The 18,126-nt window shown below is 38.2% G+C and overlaps 1 non-coding gene across 1 annotated transcript; it reads left to right on the top strand.

Moving 5' to 3' along the window:
• Positions 1–8,381: 8,381 nt before the first annotated feature.
• LOC130972559 (small nucleolar RNA R71) lies at positions 8,382–8,489 on the top strand. The gene has a single exon (XR_009083721.1). It is a non-coding gene; the product is annotated as a small nucleolar RNA R71 (small nucleolar RNA).
• Positions 8,490–18,126: the final 9,637 nt, after the last annotated feature.

The following is an 18,126-nucleotide window of genomic DNA, read 5'->3' as shown; positions in this document are numbered from 1 at the left end:
ATGTTCTATCGGTCTTCTTCTCACATGTCCAAACCACCTGAGACGCGATTCAACCATCTTTTCCACAATGGGTGCTACTCCAACTCTCTCCCTTATATCTTCATTCCTTATTTTATCCAATCGCGTATGACCACTCATCCATCTCAACATCTTCACCTCTGCCACACTCAGCTTATGTTCGTGCTCCCCTTTAGCCGCCCAACACTCCGTACCATACAGCATAGCCGGTCTTATAGCGGTGCGATAGAATTTACCTTTAAGTTTTAAAGGCACTTTTTTGTCGCATATAAAACCAGATGCACTCCGCCATTTTGACCAACTTGCTTGGATCCTATGATTTACATCTTGTTCAATCTCTCCATTATCCTGTACGATGCACCCAAGGTACTTAAAACTTTTAACTTTTTCTAGGATGTTTTCTCCAATCTTCACCTCTATATTTGGGTTTTCCCTTCTCAGACTGAACTTACATTCCATATATTCCGTCTTGCTACGGCTTATGCGCAGACCATACACTTCTAAAGCTTCTCTCCATAACTCCAACTTCTTATTTAGGTCTTTCCTTGACTCTCCCATAAGGACGATATCATCGGCAAAAAGCATGCACCATGGCACAGGCTCTTGGATGTGCTCTGTGAGTACTTCCAGGACTAATGTGAAAAGGTATGGACTTAAGGATGATCCCTGGTGTAATCCTATACCAATAGGGAATTCTTCCGTCACACCACCTTGAGTCTTCACACTAGTTGTGGCCCCATCATACATGTCTTTAATTGCCCGAATATATGCGATCCTTACTCTCCTCTTTTCTAAAACCTTCCATAAGACCTCCCTTGGTACCCTATCATACGCTTTTTCCAAATCAATAAACACCATATGTAGATCCCTTTTACTACTACGTTACCTCTCCATCATCCTTCTTAATAGGTATATCGCTTCAGTGGTAGATCTTTCTGGCATAAATCCAAATTAATTCTCTGTTACTTGTGTCTCTTTTTTCAACCTCCGTTCTATCACCCTTTCCCATAACTTCATAGTATGACTCATAAGCTTAATCCCTCTATAGTTTCTACAACTTTGTATATCCCCTTTATTCTTGTAGATAGGTACCAAGGTGCTCTTTCTCCACCAATCAGGCATCTTCTTTGACCTTAAAATCTCATTAAAAAGCTTGGTTAACCAGTTGATGCCTTTTTCTCCAAGACATTTCCAAACCTCAATCGGGATATTATCAGGTCCTACTGTCCTGCCATTTTTCATCTGCTTTAAAGCCTCTTTTACCTCGAAGTCTCGAATCCTTTGATAGTAGTCAAAGTTTTGATCTTCTTCCCTTGTGCATAATTAAATAAAAAAAATTAATTATATTATTTTTAATTTTAAATTAGAATACACGATTAACTGCAATCAGTAAATTGATAATTAAATAATATTTTTCAATGTAATTTTAATGGAATAAATTAGATTTTGAATTGACACACTATACTCTAATTTAATTAAAACTACCAAATTCTAATTTATTTAAAAATTTTTAATTTCACATTTGCCCCAAATTAAACCTTAATCCTAAAATCAAGCACACTAACCCTATCCCCTTCTAACCCAACCCTAGCCTCCTTATTCTCCTTGTTACCAAAAACAGCGGCGGCAGTGGAAAAAAAGAGAAAGGAAGAAAGAACGGTAGACAGAGGAGAGGGAAGAGAAGAAGGGGGTGTGCTGGCACTGGTCAACTCCGCTGTCACCGTCGCCGTCGCCGCGCCCTACCAATCGTTGCTAAGAAGGTCGAACAGAAGGGAGAGAAAGCTAGCGTTGAGAAAGGGAACGGTCGCCGAGCTAGTGCCGTCACGTCAGCACTACTCTGCCGCCATGGATGAGGAGAGATGCCTCGGAGGGAGAGAAGGTCTGCGGTGGAGAAAGAGAGATAGCGCTTGGTGCGCATAAATTGTGATCATCAACAATGGTGCCAAAGACTTGGAGCTCTCAAATGTGAATCACACTTTGTCACAACTTCGCACAACTATCCAGCAAGTGCACTGGGTCATCCAAGTAATACCTTACGTGAGTAAGGGTCGATCCCACGGAGATTGTTGATATGAAGCAAGCTATAGTCATCTTGTAAATCTCAGTTAGGCGGATTCAAATAGTTATAATGGTTTTCGAATATAATGATAAATAAAGCATAAAATAAAGATAGAGATACTTATGTAAATCATTGGTGGGAATTTCAGATAAGTGTATGAAGATGCTTTGTCCCTCCTGAATCTCTGCTTTCCTACTGCCTTCATCCAATCCTTCAAACTCCTTTCCATGGCAAGCTGTATGTAGGGCGTCACCATTGTCAATGGCTACTTCCCGTCCTCTCAGTGAAAATGGTCCAAATGCTCTGTCACAGTACGGCTAATCATCTGTCGGTTCTCGATCATGTTGGAATAGAATCCAGTGATTCTTTTGCGTCTGTCACTACGCCCAACACTCGCGAGTTTGAAGCTCGTCACAGTTACTCAATCCTTAAATCCTACTCAGAATACCACAGACAAGGTTTAGACTTTCTGGGTTCTCAAGAATGCTGCCAATGGATTCTAGCTTATACCACGAAGACTCTGATCTTTCGGATTGGAGGCTAAGAGATACACGCTCGTTCTAAGGTAGAACGGAAGTGGTTGTCAGTCACGTGTTCATAGGTGAGAATGATGATGAGTGTTACGGATCATCACATTCATCATGTTGAAGTGCAACAAATATCTTAGAATAAGAATAAGCTGAATTAAATAGAAGAATAATAGTAATTGCATTAATACTCGAGGAACAGCAGAGCTCCACACCTTAATCTATGGTGTGTAGAAACTCCACCGTTGAAAATACATAAGTGATCAAGGTCCAAGCATGGCCCAATGGCCAACCCCCAAAGTCTAAGAACTAAACATCTGAAGATAGATACCAAGATAAGACAGGACCAGATTTCTAATACAATAGTAAAAAGTTCTATTTATACTAAACTAGTTACTAGGGTTTACAGAAATAAGTCTTAATGCAGAAATCCACTTCTGGGGCCCACTTTGGTGTGTGCTTGGGCTGAGCTTGAGCTTTAGATGTGCAGAGGCTTTTCTTGGGGTTAAACGCCAAGTTATAACGTGTTTTTGGCGTTTAACTCTGGTTTGTGACGTGTTTCTGGCGTTTTACTCCAGAATGCAGCATGGAACTGGCGTTGAACACCAGTTTGCGTCATCTAAGCTTGAATAAAGTATGGACCATTATATATTTCTGGAAAGACCTGGATGTCTACTTTCCAACGCAGTTGAGAGCGCACCATTTGGAGTTCTGTAGCTCTAGAAAATCTATTTCGAGTGCAGGGAGGTCAGAATCCAACAGCATCAGCAGTTCTTTTTCAGCTTGAATCAGATTTTTGCTCGGGTCCCTCAATTTCAGCCAGAAAATACCTGAAATCACAAAAAAACATACAAACTCATAGTGAAGTCCAGAAATGTGAATTTTGCATAAAAACTAATAAAAACATCCCTAAAAGTAGCTAGATCCTACTAAAAACTACCTAAAAACAATGCCAAAAAGCGTATAAATTATTTGCTCATCACAACACCAAACTTAAATTGTTGCTTGTCCCCAAGCAAATGAAAACCAAATAGGATAAAAAGAAGAGAATATACTATAAATCCCAAAATATCAATGAATATTAGTTCTAACTAGATGAGCGGGACTTGTAGCTTTTTGCTTCTGAACAGTTTTGGCATCTCACTTTATCCTTTGAAGTTTAGAATGATTGGCATCCATAGGAACTCAGAGTTCAGATAGTTTTATTGATTCTCCTAATTAAGTATTTTGATTCTTGAACACAGTTACTTTTATGAGTCTTGGCCATGGCCCTAAGCACTTTGTTTTCCAGTATTACCACTGGACACATAAATGCCACAAACACATGACTGGGTGAACCTTTTCAAATTGTGACTCAGCTTTGCTAAAGTCCCTAGTTAGAGGTGTCCAGAGCTCTTAAGCACACTCTTTTTGCTTTGGATCACGACTTTAACCACTCAGTCTCAAGCTTTTCACTTGGACCTGCATGCCACAAGCACATGGTTAGGGAAAGCTTGATTTAGCCGCTTGGGCCTGGACTTATTTCCTTGGACCCTCCTATCCATTGATGCTCAAAGCCTTGGATCCTTTTTACCCTTGCCTTTGGTTTTAAGGGCTATTGACTTTTTCTGCTTGCTTTATCTTTTTCTTTTATATTTTTTTCGCCACTTTTTTTTTCGCAAGCTTTGTTCTTCACTGCTTTTTCTTGCTTCAAGGATCAATTTTTTTATTTTTTAGATTATCAATAACATTTCTCTTTTTCATCATTCTTTCAAGAGCCGACAATTTTAACATTCATAAACAACAAGATCAAAAATATGCACTGTTCAAGCATTCATTCAGAAAACAAAAAGTATTGTCACTACATCAATATAATTAAACTAATTTCAAGGATGAATTTGAAACTCATGTACTTCTTGTTCTTTTGAATTAAAACATTTTTCATTTAAGAAATGTGAAGGATTCATGGAATTATTCATAGCCTTAAGACATAGTTATTAGAGACTAATGATCATGTAGTAAAGAACAAGGAAGTTAAGGAATGAGTCCACCTTTGTGATGGTGGCGCCTTCTCCTTGAAGGACCAATGGTGTTCTTGAGCTCCTCTATGTCTCTTCCTTGCCTTTGTTGCTCCTCCCTCATAGCTCTTTGATCTTCTCTAATCTCATTGAGAATGATGGAGTGTTCTTGGTGGTCCACCTTTAATTGGTTCATGTCATGACTCAATCCTTCTAGAGAAGTGTTGAGTTGTTCCCAATAGTTGTTTGGAGGAAAATGCATCCCTTGAGGCATCTCAAAGATTTCTTGATGATGAGCTTCCTCATGCGTCTCTTGAGATCCATGAATGGGCTCTCTTGTTTGCTCCATCCTTTTCTTAGTGATGGGCTTGTCCTCTTCAATGAGGATGTCTCCTTCTATGACAACTCCAGCTAAGTAGCATAGATGGCAAATGAGATGAGGAAAAGCTAGCCTTGCCAAGGTGGAGGGCTTTTCGGCTACTTTGTAGAGTTCTAGAGAGATGACTTCATGAACTTCTACTTCCTCTCCAATCATGATGCTATGGATCATGATGGCCTGATCCACAGTTACTTCAGATCGATTGCTAGTGGGGATGATGGAGCGTTGGATGAACTCCAACCAACCTCTAGCCATAGGCTTAAGGTTCAGTCTTCTTAATTGAACTGGCTTGCCTTTTGAGTCTCTTTTCCATTGAGCTCCTTCCATACATATGTCCATGAGGACTTGGTCCAACCTTTGATCAAAGTTGACCCATCTAGTGTAAAGGCGTGCGTCTTCTTGCATCATAGGCAAGTTGAATGCCAACCATACATTTTCCGGACTGAAATCTAAGCATTTTCCCCAAACCATTGTAAGATAATTCTTTGGATTCGGGTTCATACTTTGATCGTGGTTCCTAGTGATCCATGCATTGGTATAGAACTCTTGAACCATTAAGATTCTGACTTGTTGAATGGAGTTGGTAAGAACTTCCCAACCTCTTCTTTGGATCTCATGTCGGATCTCCGGATACTCATCTTTCTTGAGCATGAAAGGGACCTCAGGGATCACCTTCTTCTTGGCCACAACTTCATAGAAGTGGTCTTGATGGGCTTTTGAGATGAATCTCTCCATCTCTCATGACTCGGAGGTGGAAGCTTTTGTCTTCCCTTTTCTCTTTCTAGAGGTTTTTCCAGTCTTAGGTGCCATTAATGGTTATGGAAAAACAAAAAGCTATGCTTTTACCACACCAAACTTAGAATGTTGCTCATCCTCGAGCAAAAGAAGAAAGAATAGATGAAGAAGAAGAAGAAATGGAGGAGAGGGACAGAGATGTGTATTCGGCCAAGGGAGATAAGAGAGGGTAGTGATGTGTGAAAATGAAGAAGGATAGAGGGGTTTATATAGTGGAGGAAGAGGGGTTAGGGTTCGGTCATTTAGGGTGGGTTTGGGTGGGAAAGAGATTTTAAATTTGAAGATAGGTGGGGTTTATGGGGAAGAGTGGATGGATGTGAGTGGTGAAGAGGTGATAGGGAAGAGTGATTGAGGTGATTGGTGAATGATGTTTGGGGAAGAGTGTTATGAAAAGGTGTGAGAGAGAGGGAGAAGGTAGGTGGGGATCCTGTGGGGTCCACAGATCCTAATGTGTCAAGGATTTCTCATCCCTGCACCCTTTAGGCGTGTAAAACGCCCTCTGTATACAATCCTGGCGTTTAACGTCAGACTGATGCTTGTTTCTGGCGTTAAACGCCACTTTGCTGCTTGTTTCTGGCATTTAACGCCAGCTTTCCCCAGGGTGCAATCCTGGCATTTGAACGCCAGAATGCTGCTTGTTTCTGGCATTCAACGCCAGCTTCATGCTCTGTTCTGGCATTAAACGCTAGCCAGATGCTCCTTACTGGCGTTCAAACGCCAGTAAGCTCTTCCTCCAGGGTGTGTTTTTTCTTCTACTATTTTTTATTCTATTTTTAATTTTTGCAATTGTTTTGTGACTCCACATGATCATAAACCTAATAAAATATAAAAGAATAATAGAAATATAGATAAATAAAAATTGGATTGCCTCCCAATAAGCATTTCTTTAATGTCAATAGCTTTACAGTGAGCTCTCATGGAGCTTCACAGATGTTCAGAGCATTTTTGGTACCTCCCAACACCAAACTTAGAGTTTGAATGTGGGGGTTTAACACCAAACTAAGAGTTTCGTTGTGGCTTCCCAACACCAAACTTATAGTTTAATTGTGGGGGCTTTGTTTGACTCTGTATTGAGAGAAGCTTTTCATGCTTTTTCTCCATTTTTATAGAAGGATAACCTTGAGCTTTAAACACAAGGTAGTCCCCATTCAATTGAAGGACTAGTTCACCTTTGTCAACATCAATCACAGCTTTTGCTATGGCTAGGAAGGGTCTTCCAAGAATAATGGATTCATTCTCCTCCTTCCCAGTGTCTAAGATTATGAAATCAGCAAGGATGTAAAGGTGTTTAACCTTTACCAACACGTCCTCTACCAATCCATAAGCTTGTTTTATTGACTTGTCTGCCATCTCTAATGAGATTCTTGCAGCTTGTACCTCAAAGATCCCCAGCTTCTCCATTACAGAGAGTGGCATAAGATTTATACCTGACACCAGGTCACACAGAGCCTTTTCAAAGGTCATGGCGCCTATGGTATAGGATATTAAAAATTTACCAAAATCTTATTTCTTTTGAGGTAGAGTTTTCTAAATCCATGTATCTAGGTCACTAATGAGCAAGGGAGGTTCACCTTTCCAAGTCTCATTACCAAACAACGCTTCATGATGGCTCCTAGATATTGAGCAACTTGCTCTTCAGTTACATCTTCATCCTCTTCAGAAGAAGAATAGTTCTCAGAGCTCATGAATGGCAGAAGGAAGTTTAATGGAATCTCTATGGTCTCTATATAAGGCTCAGATTCCTTTAGGTCCTCAATAGGGAACTCCTTTCTGTCTGGAGGATGTCCCATGAGGTCTTCCTCATTGGGATTCACGGCCTCCTCTTCCTCTTTGGATTCGGCCATTTTGATAATATCAATGGCCTTGTACTCTCTTTTTGGATTCTCTTCTGTATTGCTTGGGAGAGTACTAGGAGGAGTTTCAGTGATTTTCTTACTCAGCTGGCCCACTTGTGCCTCCAAATTTCTAATGGAGGACCTTGTTTCACTCATGAAACTTAAAGTGGCCTTAGATAGATCAGAGACTATGTTTGCTAAGCTAGATGGGCTCTGCTCAGAATTTTCTGTCTGTTGCTAAGAAGATGATAGAAAAGGCTTGCTATTGCTAAACATGTTTCTTCCACCATTATTAAAGCCTTGTTGAGGCTTTTGTTGATCCTTCTATGAAAAATTTGGATGATTTTTCCATGAGGAATTATAGGTGTTTCCATAAGGTTCACCCATGTAATTCACCTCTGCCATTGCAGGGTTCTCAAGATCATAAGCTTCTTCTTCAGAAGATGCCTCTTTAGTACTATTAGATGCATTTTACCATCCATTCAGACTCTGAGAAATCATGTTGACTTTCTGAGTCAACATTTTATTCTGAGCCAATATGGCATTCAGAGCATCAATTTCAAGAACTTCCTTCCTCTGAGGCGTCCCATTATTCATAGGATTCCTTTCAGAAGTGTACATGAACTGGTTATTTGCAACCATGTCAATGAGTTCTTGAGCTTCTGCAGGCATTTTCTTTAGGTGAATGGATCCACCTGCAGAATGGTCCAGTGACATCTTAGAGAACTCAGATAGACCATCATAGAATATATCCAAAATGTTCCACTCTGAAAGCATGTCAGAAGGACACTTTTTGGTCAACTACTTGTATCTTTCCCAAGCTTCATAGAGGGATTCACCATCTTTTTGCTTGAAGGTCTGAACATCCACTCTAAGCTTGCTCAGCTTTTGAGGAGGAAAGAACTTAGCCAAGAAGGCCGTGACCAGCTTATCCCAAGAGTCCAGACTATCTTTAGGTTGTGAGTCCAACCATGTTCTGGCTCTGTCTCTTACAGCAAAAGGGAAAAGCATAAGCCTGTAGACTTCAGGATCTACTCCATTAGTCTTAACAGTATCACAGATCTGCAAGAATTCAGTTAAAAACTAATAGGGATCTTTTGATGAATGTCTATGGAACTTGCAGTTCTGTTGCATCAGAGCAACTAGTTGAGGCTTCAGCTCAAAATTATTGCTCCAATGGCAGGGATTGAGATGCTTCTTCCATAAAAGTTAGAAGTAGGTGTAGTATAATCACCAAGCATCCTCCTTGCGCCTCCACCATTGTTATTGGGTTCAGCCATATCTCTTTCTTTTTCAAGATTCTCTGTAAGGTTTTCTCTGGATTGTTGTGCTTTAGCTTCTCTTAGCTTCTTCTTCAGAGTCCTTTCAGGTTCAGGATCTGCTTCAACAAGAATGTCCTTGTCCTTGCTCCTGCTCATATAAAAAAGAAAAGAACAGAAAAGAAGAGGAATCCTCTATGTCACAGTATAGAGATTTATTTATGTGAGTAGAAGAAGAAAAGAATAGAAGAAGGAGGAGAAAAATTCGAACACAGAAGAGAAGAGAGAGTTCGAATTTTAAGATGAAGAGAAGTGTTAGTAAATGAATGAATAAATAGAAGAAGATGAGAGGGAGAGAATTTTGAAAATTATTTTTGAAAAAATAGTTAGTGATTTTCGAAAATTAAAAGAAGAAATAAAATTAAAATTAAAATTTCGAACAATTAGTTAATTAAAAGAATTTTGAAAAAGAGGAGGGTGATTTTCGAAAATTAGAGAAAGAGAAAAGTAGTTAGGTGGTTTTGAAAAAGATAAGAAACAAACAAAAAGTCAATTAGTTAGTTGAAAAAGATTTGAAAATCAATTTTGAAAAGATAAGAAGTTAGAAACGATATTTTGAAATCAAATTTTTTTTTTAAAAAGATATGATTTGGAAAGATATGATTAAACAGATATTATTAAAAATATATTTTGAAAAACATTTGATTTTTAAAATTGATGACTTGACTAACAAGAAACTAAAGATATGATTCTAGAATTTAAAGATTGAACCTTTCTTAACAAGAAAGTAACAAACTTCAAATTTTTTAATCAATCACATTAATTGTTAGTAAAGTTTCGAAAATTATGAGATAAAATAAGAAAAAGATTTTAAAAATCAAATTTAAAAGTTTTCAAAAATAATAAAAGGAAAAAGAGAAGATTTGATTTTGAAAAAGATTTTGAAAAGATATGATTTTTTTTAAAATTGAAATCTTGGCTTGACTAACAAGAAACAACTTATTTTTAAAAAATTTTGACTAAGTCAACCCAAAGATTTCGAAATTTATGAGTAAAATAAGGAAAATATATTTTTTATTTTTGAATTTTTAATGATGAGAGAGAAAAACACAAAAATGACTCACAACATGAAAATTATGAATCAAAACACATGATGCATGCAATAACACTATGAATGTCAAGATGAACACCAAGACCACTTTGAAGATCAAGATGAACATCAAGACTTATTTTTGAAAATTTTCAAGAAAAGAAAAACATGCAAGACACCAAACTTAAAAATTTTCAATGCTTAGACACTATGAATGCAAAAATACATATGAAAAACAACAAAAGACACAAAACAAGAAAAATATGAAGATCAAACAAGAAGACTTATCAAGAACAACTTGAAGATCATGAAGAACACATGCATGAATTTTTGAAAAATGCAAAAGTTTTTAAAATATGCAATTGGCACCAAATTTAAAAATTAACTCTAGACTCAAACAAGAAACACAAAATATTTTTGGTTTTTATGATTTTATAAATTTTTTGTATTTTAATTTTTTTTCAAAAATTAAGTTTTTTGAAAAATGAAAACAAAGAGAAAATTTTTTTGAAAAATTTTTGAAAACTTTTTTGAAAAAAAAATTACCTAATCTGAGCAACAAGATGAACCGTCAGTTGTCCAAACTCGAACAATCCCCGGCAACGGCGCCAAAAACTTGGTGCGCGTAAATTGTGATCATCAACAATGGTGCCAAAGACTTTGAGCTCTCAAACACATGAATCACACTTTGTCACAACTTCACACAACTAACCAGCAAGTGCACTGGGTCGTCCAAATAATACCTTACGTGAGTAAGGGTCGATCCCACGGTGATTGTTGGTATGAAGCATGCTATGGTCATCTTGTAAATCTCAGTTAGGCGAATTCAAATAGTTATAATGGTTTTCGAATATAATGATAAATAAAGCATAAAATAAAGATAGAGATACTTATGTAAATCATTGGTGGGAATTTCAGATAAGTGTATGGACATGCTTTGTTCAGAAGCAAAAAGCTACAAGTCCCGCTCATCTAATTATAATTAAAATTCATTGATATTTTGGAATTTATAGTATATTCTCTTCTTTTTATCCTATTTGATTTTCAGTTGCTTGGGGACAAGCAACAATTTAAGTTTGGTGTTGAGATGAGCGGATAATTTATACGCTTTTTGGCATTGTTTTTAGGTAGTTTTTAGTAAGTTCTAGCTACTTTTAGGGATGTTTTCATTAGTTTTATGTTAAATTCACATTTCTGGACTTTACTATGAGTTTGTGTGTTTTTCTATAATTTCAGGTAATTTCTGGCTGAAATTGAGGGACTTGAGCAAAACTCTGAAAAAGGCTGACAAAAGGACTGCTGATGCTGTTGGAATCTGACCTTCCTGCACTCAAAATAAATTTTCTGGAGCTACAGAACTCCAAATGGCGCGCTCTCAATGGCGTTGGAAAGTAGACATCCAGAGCTTTCCAGCAATATATAATAGTTCATACTTTATTCGGGAATTGACGACGTAAAGTGGCGCTCAACGCCAAGTACATGCTGCTGTCTGGAGTCAAACGCCAGAAACACGTCATAACCCGGAGTTGAACGCCAGAAACACGCTATAACTCGGCGTTCAACTTCAAGAGAAGCCTCAGCTCGTGGATAGATCAAGCTCAGCCCAAACATACACCAAGTGGGCCCTGAAAATGGATTTATGCATCAATTACTTACTCATGTAAACCCTAGTAGCTAGTCTAGTATAAATAGGATAAGTTACTATTGTATTAGACATCTTTGGTCTCAGTTTTGTTTTATTCTTTATCTTAAGAGGCTATTGATCACATTTTAGGGGGCTGGCCATTCGGCCATGCCTGAACCTTTCACTTATGTATTTTCAACGGTGGAGTTTCTGCACACCATAGATTAAGGGTGTGGAGCTCTGCTGTACCTCAAGTTTCAATACAATTACCATTACTTTCTATTCAATTCTCTTTTATTCTTATTCCAAGATATACGTTGCACTTCAAACTTGATGAATGTGATGATTCGTGACACTCATCATCATTCTCACCTATGAACGCGCGTGACTGACAACCACTTTCGTTCTACCTTAGGCCGGGCGCATATCTCTTAGATTCTCCAACAGAATCTTCATGGTATAAGCTAGATAGATGGCAGCATTCATGAGAATCCGGAAAGTCTAACCTTGTCTGTGGTATTCCGAGTAGGATTTCGGGAATCCGGAAAGTCTAACCTTGTCTGTGGTATTCCGAGTAGGATTCCGGTATTGAATGACCGTGACGAGCTTCAAACTCCTGAAGGCTGGGCATTAGTGACAGACGCAAAAGAATCAAGGAATTCTATTCCAACCTGATTGAGAACCGACAGATGATTAGCCGTGCTGTGACAGAGCATTTGGACCATTTTCACTGAGAGGATGGGATGTAGCCATCGACAAGGGTGATGCCTCCAGACGATTAGCCATGCAGTGACAGTGCATAGGACCATTTTCCCGAGAGGATGAAAAGTAGCCATTGACGACGGTGATGCCCTACATACAGCTTGCCATGGAAAGGAGTAAGAAGGATTGGATGAATGTAATAAGAAAGCAGAAATACAAGAGGAGCACAGCATCTCCATACGCCAATCTGAAATTCCCACTATTGATTTACATAAGTATTTCTATTCCTTTTTTTATTTTATTTATCTTTATTTATCCAATCTAATCACATTTGACTTTATGAGTCCACTTAACTGGGATTTACAAGATGACGATAGCTTGTTTCATACCAACAATCTCTGTGGGATCGACCCTTACTCACGTAAGGTATTACTTGGATGACCCAGTACACTTGCTGGTTAAGTTGAATGGAGTTGTGTCCACACATAGCCAATAGCCATTAAATAAATCTCATGCAAATACAAAGAGGGTCACAATTTCGTCCACCAGTGTCTAACTTCTATATTATAGGAAATAAATTAATGTAGCATATATGTCATGAGACCGAAATGGAATTTCTAATATATATATATATATATATATATATATATATATATATATATATATATATATATATATGAGATTTCCAATTCTCCATTGCTAATATATTTCACATCGCAAGACTACTGCTGCTGCTATTTTTACTAGTGCTTTCTTTCTCTTTAATACCAGTTTTAGACCAAAATTAGTGTTTTTTAATGTTGGAACAGGATCAGGAAGGATAGAACTAAGACATCTGCTATTGGGATCCTGGACCGTCAAATTTAATTAAAGCATTTCCCATATATATATATATATATATATATATATATATATATATATATATACTTTGACTTTTTTATGATAAGGATTTATTTTTAAGAATCAAAACTTTTCTAACTATTAAAATTACTTTTCAAACATTATTATTATTCCACAAGAGTCTAGCAGATTTTCCACCAATGACAGCTTAGAAGGAATAGTTACTAGATGTAGTGCAGATAAAACAATTAGAGCTTGGTGATAAAATATAATAATTTAAATTTTTAACACCATAACAGATATAGACTAAAATAAAATCAAGTCAATCCTACAATCTACTGGACTCCAAATTAATGCGAGTTTTTTTCTCTTCTTTTTTAATAGGTTAATGCAAGTGGTTCAGTTCATAACAAAGGTTGGACCCTTGAAACTGTCGACCATAAGGATTCCAAGGAGCCTGAGGTATTGAGAATTAGGGGTTTTAAATTTAACAAAGTTGATCAGCTAGAAGCAAAATACACCGAGCCTGGCAAGTTTACCCTTAAGCCTTGAACTTGCATATGCTCTTAAGAAATTTTAGCCTCTCATCTGTAAGTGTTGTTATGAACTGGGTTTGTAAGTCTTTAGTATTTTTTTAGTTTAATATTTTTTGGATGACTGGTTGTAAGTTTTTAGTATTTTTTGGACTTCCGACTTGATTTCAAGTGGCAGAAGCACATTTCAAGTGACTTGTATTTGCTTGCTTTCGTTTATAATAATCTCTGGCCCACGCGGTGGAATTTTGAGGTCAAGTGAAAATGAAGGTTTATATTTATTAATTCCTTGAAGTCAACCTGGAATTTTCTCATTAGAATTTTCTATATGAATGCAGAGAGAAGATTCATATAAGTATTGTTGGAAGTGAGAGAGTTAAAAGGTGGAGCTTCCTTGCGGCATCGCCACATTCAGTTAGTTTTTTTCTTAGTTTATATTTATTTTTACTACTGCACAAACTATATTTTTATTGCATGGTAATTTTCATAGTTTAGTATTTATTGCATTGTAGATAAAATTAAGGATATACTCTTATTTGAAATTTGAAGGAATATTCTTATATTGGTTCAATGGATAAGTCATGGATCACAAATCCACGAAACTCAATAGATTATGAGCGAGGGGTTAGGAGGTTTATTGATTTTTCCTTCGAAAATAGTTTAGCTGAAGCAACTGTATGCCCTTGTTTGAAGTGCGGTTTTAGAAAAAAAAGTGACAAAGGGTGATATGTACGATTGGTGCGCGAAATTGTGAACAATACTTTTTCACAACTCAAATAATCCCCGGTAATGGCTCCAAGAACTTGGTGCTCAATACCATGGCATTACACAACTTCGCACAACTAACCAGCAAGTGCACTGGGTCGTCCAAGTAATAAACCTTACGTGAGTAAGGGTCGATCCCACGGAGATTGTTAGTATTGAAGCAAGCTATGGTCATCTTGTAAATCTTAGTCAGGCAAACTCAAAATATATGATGATGAACGAAAATAACATAAAAGATAAGGATAGAGATACTTATGTATATCATTGGTGTAAGAGCTTCAGACAAGTGTATGAAGATGCCTTCCCTTCCGTCTCTCTGCTTTCCTAATGCCTTCATCCAATCCTTTCTTACTCCTTTCCATGGCAAGCTCGTGTAAGGTTTCACTGTTGTCAGCAGCTACCTCCCATCCGCGCAGTGAAAGCTAATGCACACACTCTGTCACAGTGCTGCCAATCACCGGTTTGGTTCCCTCCCCTACCGGAATAGAATAACTCTTTTGCGTCTGTCACTAACGCCCAGTAGGTTACAGGTTTGAAGCACGTCACAGTCATTCAATCATTGAATCCTACTCAGAATACCACAGACAAGGTTTAGACCTTCCGGATTCTCTTGAATGCCGCCATCAGGTCCTGCCTATACCACGAAGATTCCGAAGAATCCAAGAGATATTCACTAAGCCTCAGATGCTTGTAGAACAAGAATGGTTGTCAGTCACCTTGTTCATGGGTGAGAATGGTGATGGGCGTCAATCATCACCTTCATCATGTTGAAGAACAAGTGATATCTTGGATAAAGAACAAGCGGAATTGAATAGAAGAACAATAGTAATTGCATTAACACTCGAGGTACAGCAGAGCTCCACACCTTAATCTATGGTGTGTAGAAACTCCACCGTTGAAAATACATAAGCATAAGGTCCAGGCATGGCCGAATGGCCAGCCTCCCAATGATCTAAGATAGCATAAAACTCAAAGATAGCTACCAAGATGTTCTAAGATGTCCAAATACAATAGTAAAAGGTCCTACTTATAGAAAACTAGTACATAGATGAGTAAATGACATAAAAATCCACTTCCGGGCCCACTTGGTGTGTGCTTGGGCTGAGCAATGAAGAAATTTCGTGTAGAGACTCTCCTTGGAGTTAAACGCCAGCTTTAGTGCCAGTTTGGGCGTTTAACTCCCATTTGGGTGCCAGTTCCAGCGTTTAACGCTGGGATTTCTTGAGGTGACTTTGAACGCCGGTTTGGGCCATCAAATCTTGGGCAAAGTATGGACTATCATATATTGCTGGAAAGCCCAGGATGTCTACTTTCCAACGCCGTTGAGAGCGCGCCAATTGGGCTTCTGTAGCTCCAGAAAATTCGCTTTGAGTTCAGGGAGGTCAGAATCCAACAGCATCTGCAGTCCTTTTGAGTCTCTGGATCAGATTTTTGCTCAGGTCCCTCAATTTCAGCCAGAAAATACCTGAAATCACAGAAAAACACACAAACTCATAGTAAAGTCCAGAAAAGTAAATTTTAACTAAAAACTAATAAAATATACTAAAAACTAACTAGATCATATCAAAAACATACTAAAAACAATGCCAAAAAGTATACAAATCATCCGCTCATCACAACACCAAACTTAAATTGTTGCTTGTCCCCAAGCAACTGAAAATCAAATAAGATAAAAGGAAGAGAATATGCAATGAATTCCAAAAACATCTGTGAAGATCAGTATTAATTAGATGAGCGGGGCTTTTAACTTTTTGCCTCTGAACAGTTTTGGCACTCAATCTCTCCTTTGAACTTCAGAATGGTTGGCTTCTTTAGGAACTTAGAATCCAGATAGTGTTAATGATTCTCCTAGTAAAGTATGATGATTCTTGAACATAGCTATTTATTGAGTCTTGGCTGTGGCCCAAAGCACTCTGTCTTTCCAGTATTACCACCGGATACATACATGCCACAGACACATAATTGGGTAAACCTTTTCAGATTGTGACTTAGCTTTGCTAAAGTCCCCAATTAGAGGTGTCCAGAGTTCTTAAGCACACTCTTATTTGCCTTGGATCACAACTCTTATTATTATTTTTTTTTCGTTTTCTTTTTTTTTTTTTTGAATAGCAATGCTTTTTCTTGCTTCAAGAATCATTTTATTGATTTTTCAGATCCTCAATAACATGTCTCCTTTTTCATCATTCTTTCAAGAGCCAACATTCATGAACCACAAATTCAAGATACATATGCACTGTTTAAGCATACATTCAAAGAACAAAATATTGCCACCACATCAAAATAATTAAACTATTATAAAATTCAAAATTCATGCAATTCTTCCTTTTTCAATTAAGCACATTTTTATTCAAGAAAGGTGATGGATTCATAGGACATTCATAACTTTAAGGCATAGACACTAAGACACTAATGATCACAAGACACAAGCATGGATAACATAAAGCATAAAAATCGAAAAACATGAGAATAAAGAACAAGGAAATCAAGGAATGGGTCCACCTCAGTGATGGCGGCTCTTCCTTGCTTTTGAAGGTCCTATGGAGTGCTTGAGCTCCTCAATGTCTCTTCCTTGCCTTTGTTGCTCCTCTCTCATGATTCTTTGTTCTTCTCTAATTTCATGGAGGAGAATGGAGTGTTCTTGGTGCTCCACCCTTAGTTGTCCCATATTGGAACTCAACTCTCCTAGGGAGGTGTTTAGTTGCCCCCAATAGTCTTGTGGAGGAAAATTCATCCCTTGAGGAATCTCAGGGATCTCATGATGAGTGGGATCTCTTGTGTACTCCATCCTTTTCTTAGTGATGGGCTTGTCCTCATCAATGGTGATGTCTCCCTCTATGTCAACTCCCACTGAATAACAGAGGTGACAAATGAGGTGAGGAAAGGCTAACCTTGCCAAGGTAGAGGTCTTGTCCGCCACCCTATAGAGTTCTTGGGCTATAACCTCATGAACCTCTATTTCTTCTCCAATCATGATGCTATGAATCATGATGGCCCGGTCTATGGTAACTTCGGACCGGTTGCTAGTGGGAATGATTGAGCGTTGTATGAACTCTAACCATCCTCTAGCCACGGGTTTGAGGTCATGCCTTCTCAATTGGACCGGCTTTCCTCTTGAATCTTGCTTCCATTGTGCACCCTCTTCACATATGACTGTGAGGACTTGGTCCAACCTTTGATCAAAGTTGACCCTTCTAGTGTAAGGATGCTCATCTCCTTGCATCATAGGCAAGTTGAACGCCACCCTCACACTTTCCGGACTAAAATCCAAGTATTTCCCCCGAACCATAGTAAGATAATTCTTTGGATCCGGGTTCACACTTTGGTCATGGTTCTTGGTGATCCATGCATTGGCATAGAACTCTTGAACCATCAAGATTCCGACTTGTTGAATGGGGTTGGTAAGTACTTCCCAACCTCTTCTTCGGATCTCATGGCGGATCTCCGGATATTCACCCTTTTTGAGTGAAAAGGGGACTTCGGGGATCACCTTCTTCAAGGCTACAACTTCATAGAAGTGGACTTGATGCACCCTTGAGAGGAATCTATCCATCTCCCATGACTCGGAGGTGGAAGCCTTTGCCTTCCCTTTCCTCTTTCTAGAGGTTTCTCCGGCCTTGGATGCCATAAATGGTTATGAAAAAGCAACGCTTTTACCACACCAAACTTAAAATGTTTGCTCGTCCTCGAGCAAAGAAGAAAGAAG

This window comes from Arachis stenosperma, chromosome 3, assembly GCF_014773155.1.
Source record: "Arachis stenosperma cultivar V10309 chromosome 3, arast.V10309.gnm1.PFL2, whole genome shotgun sequence".
Classification (NCBI taxonomy): Eukaryota; Viridiplantae; Streptophyta; class Magnoliopsida; order Fabales; family Fabaceae; genus Arachis; species Arachis stenosperma.
The sequence above is the reverse complement of the archived record's forward strand: the minus strand, read 5'-3'. Positions and strand labels throughout refer to the sequence as shown.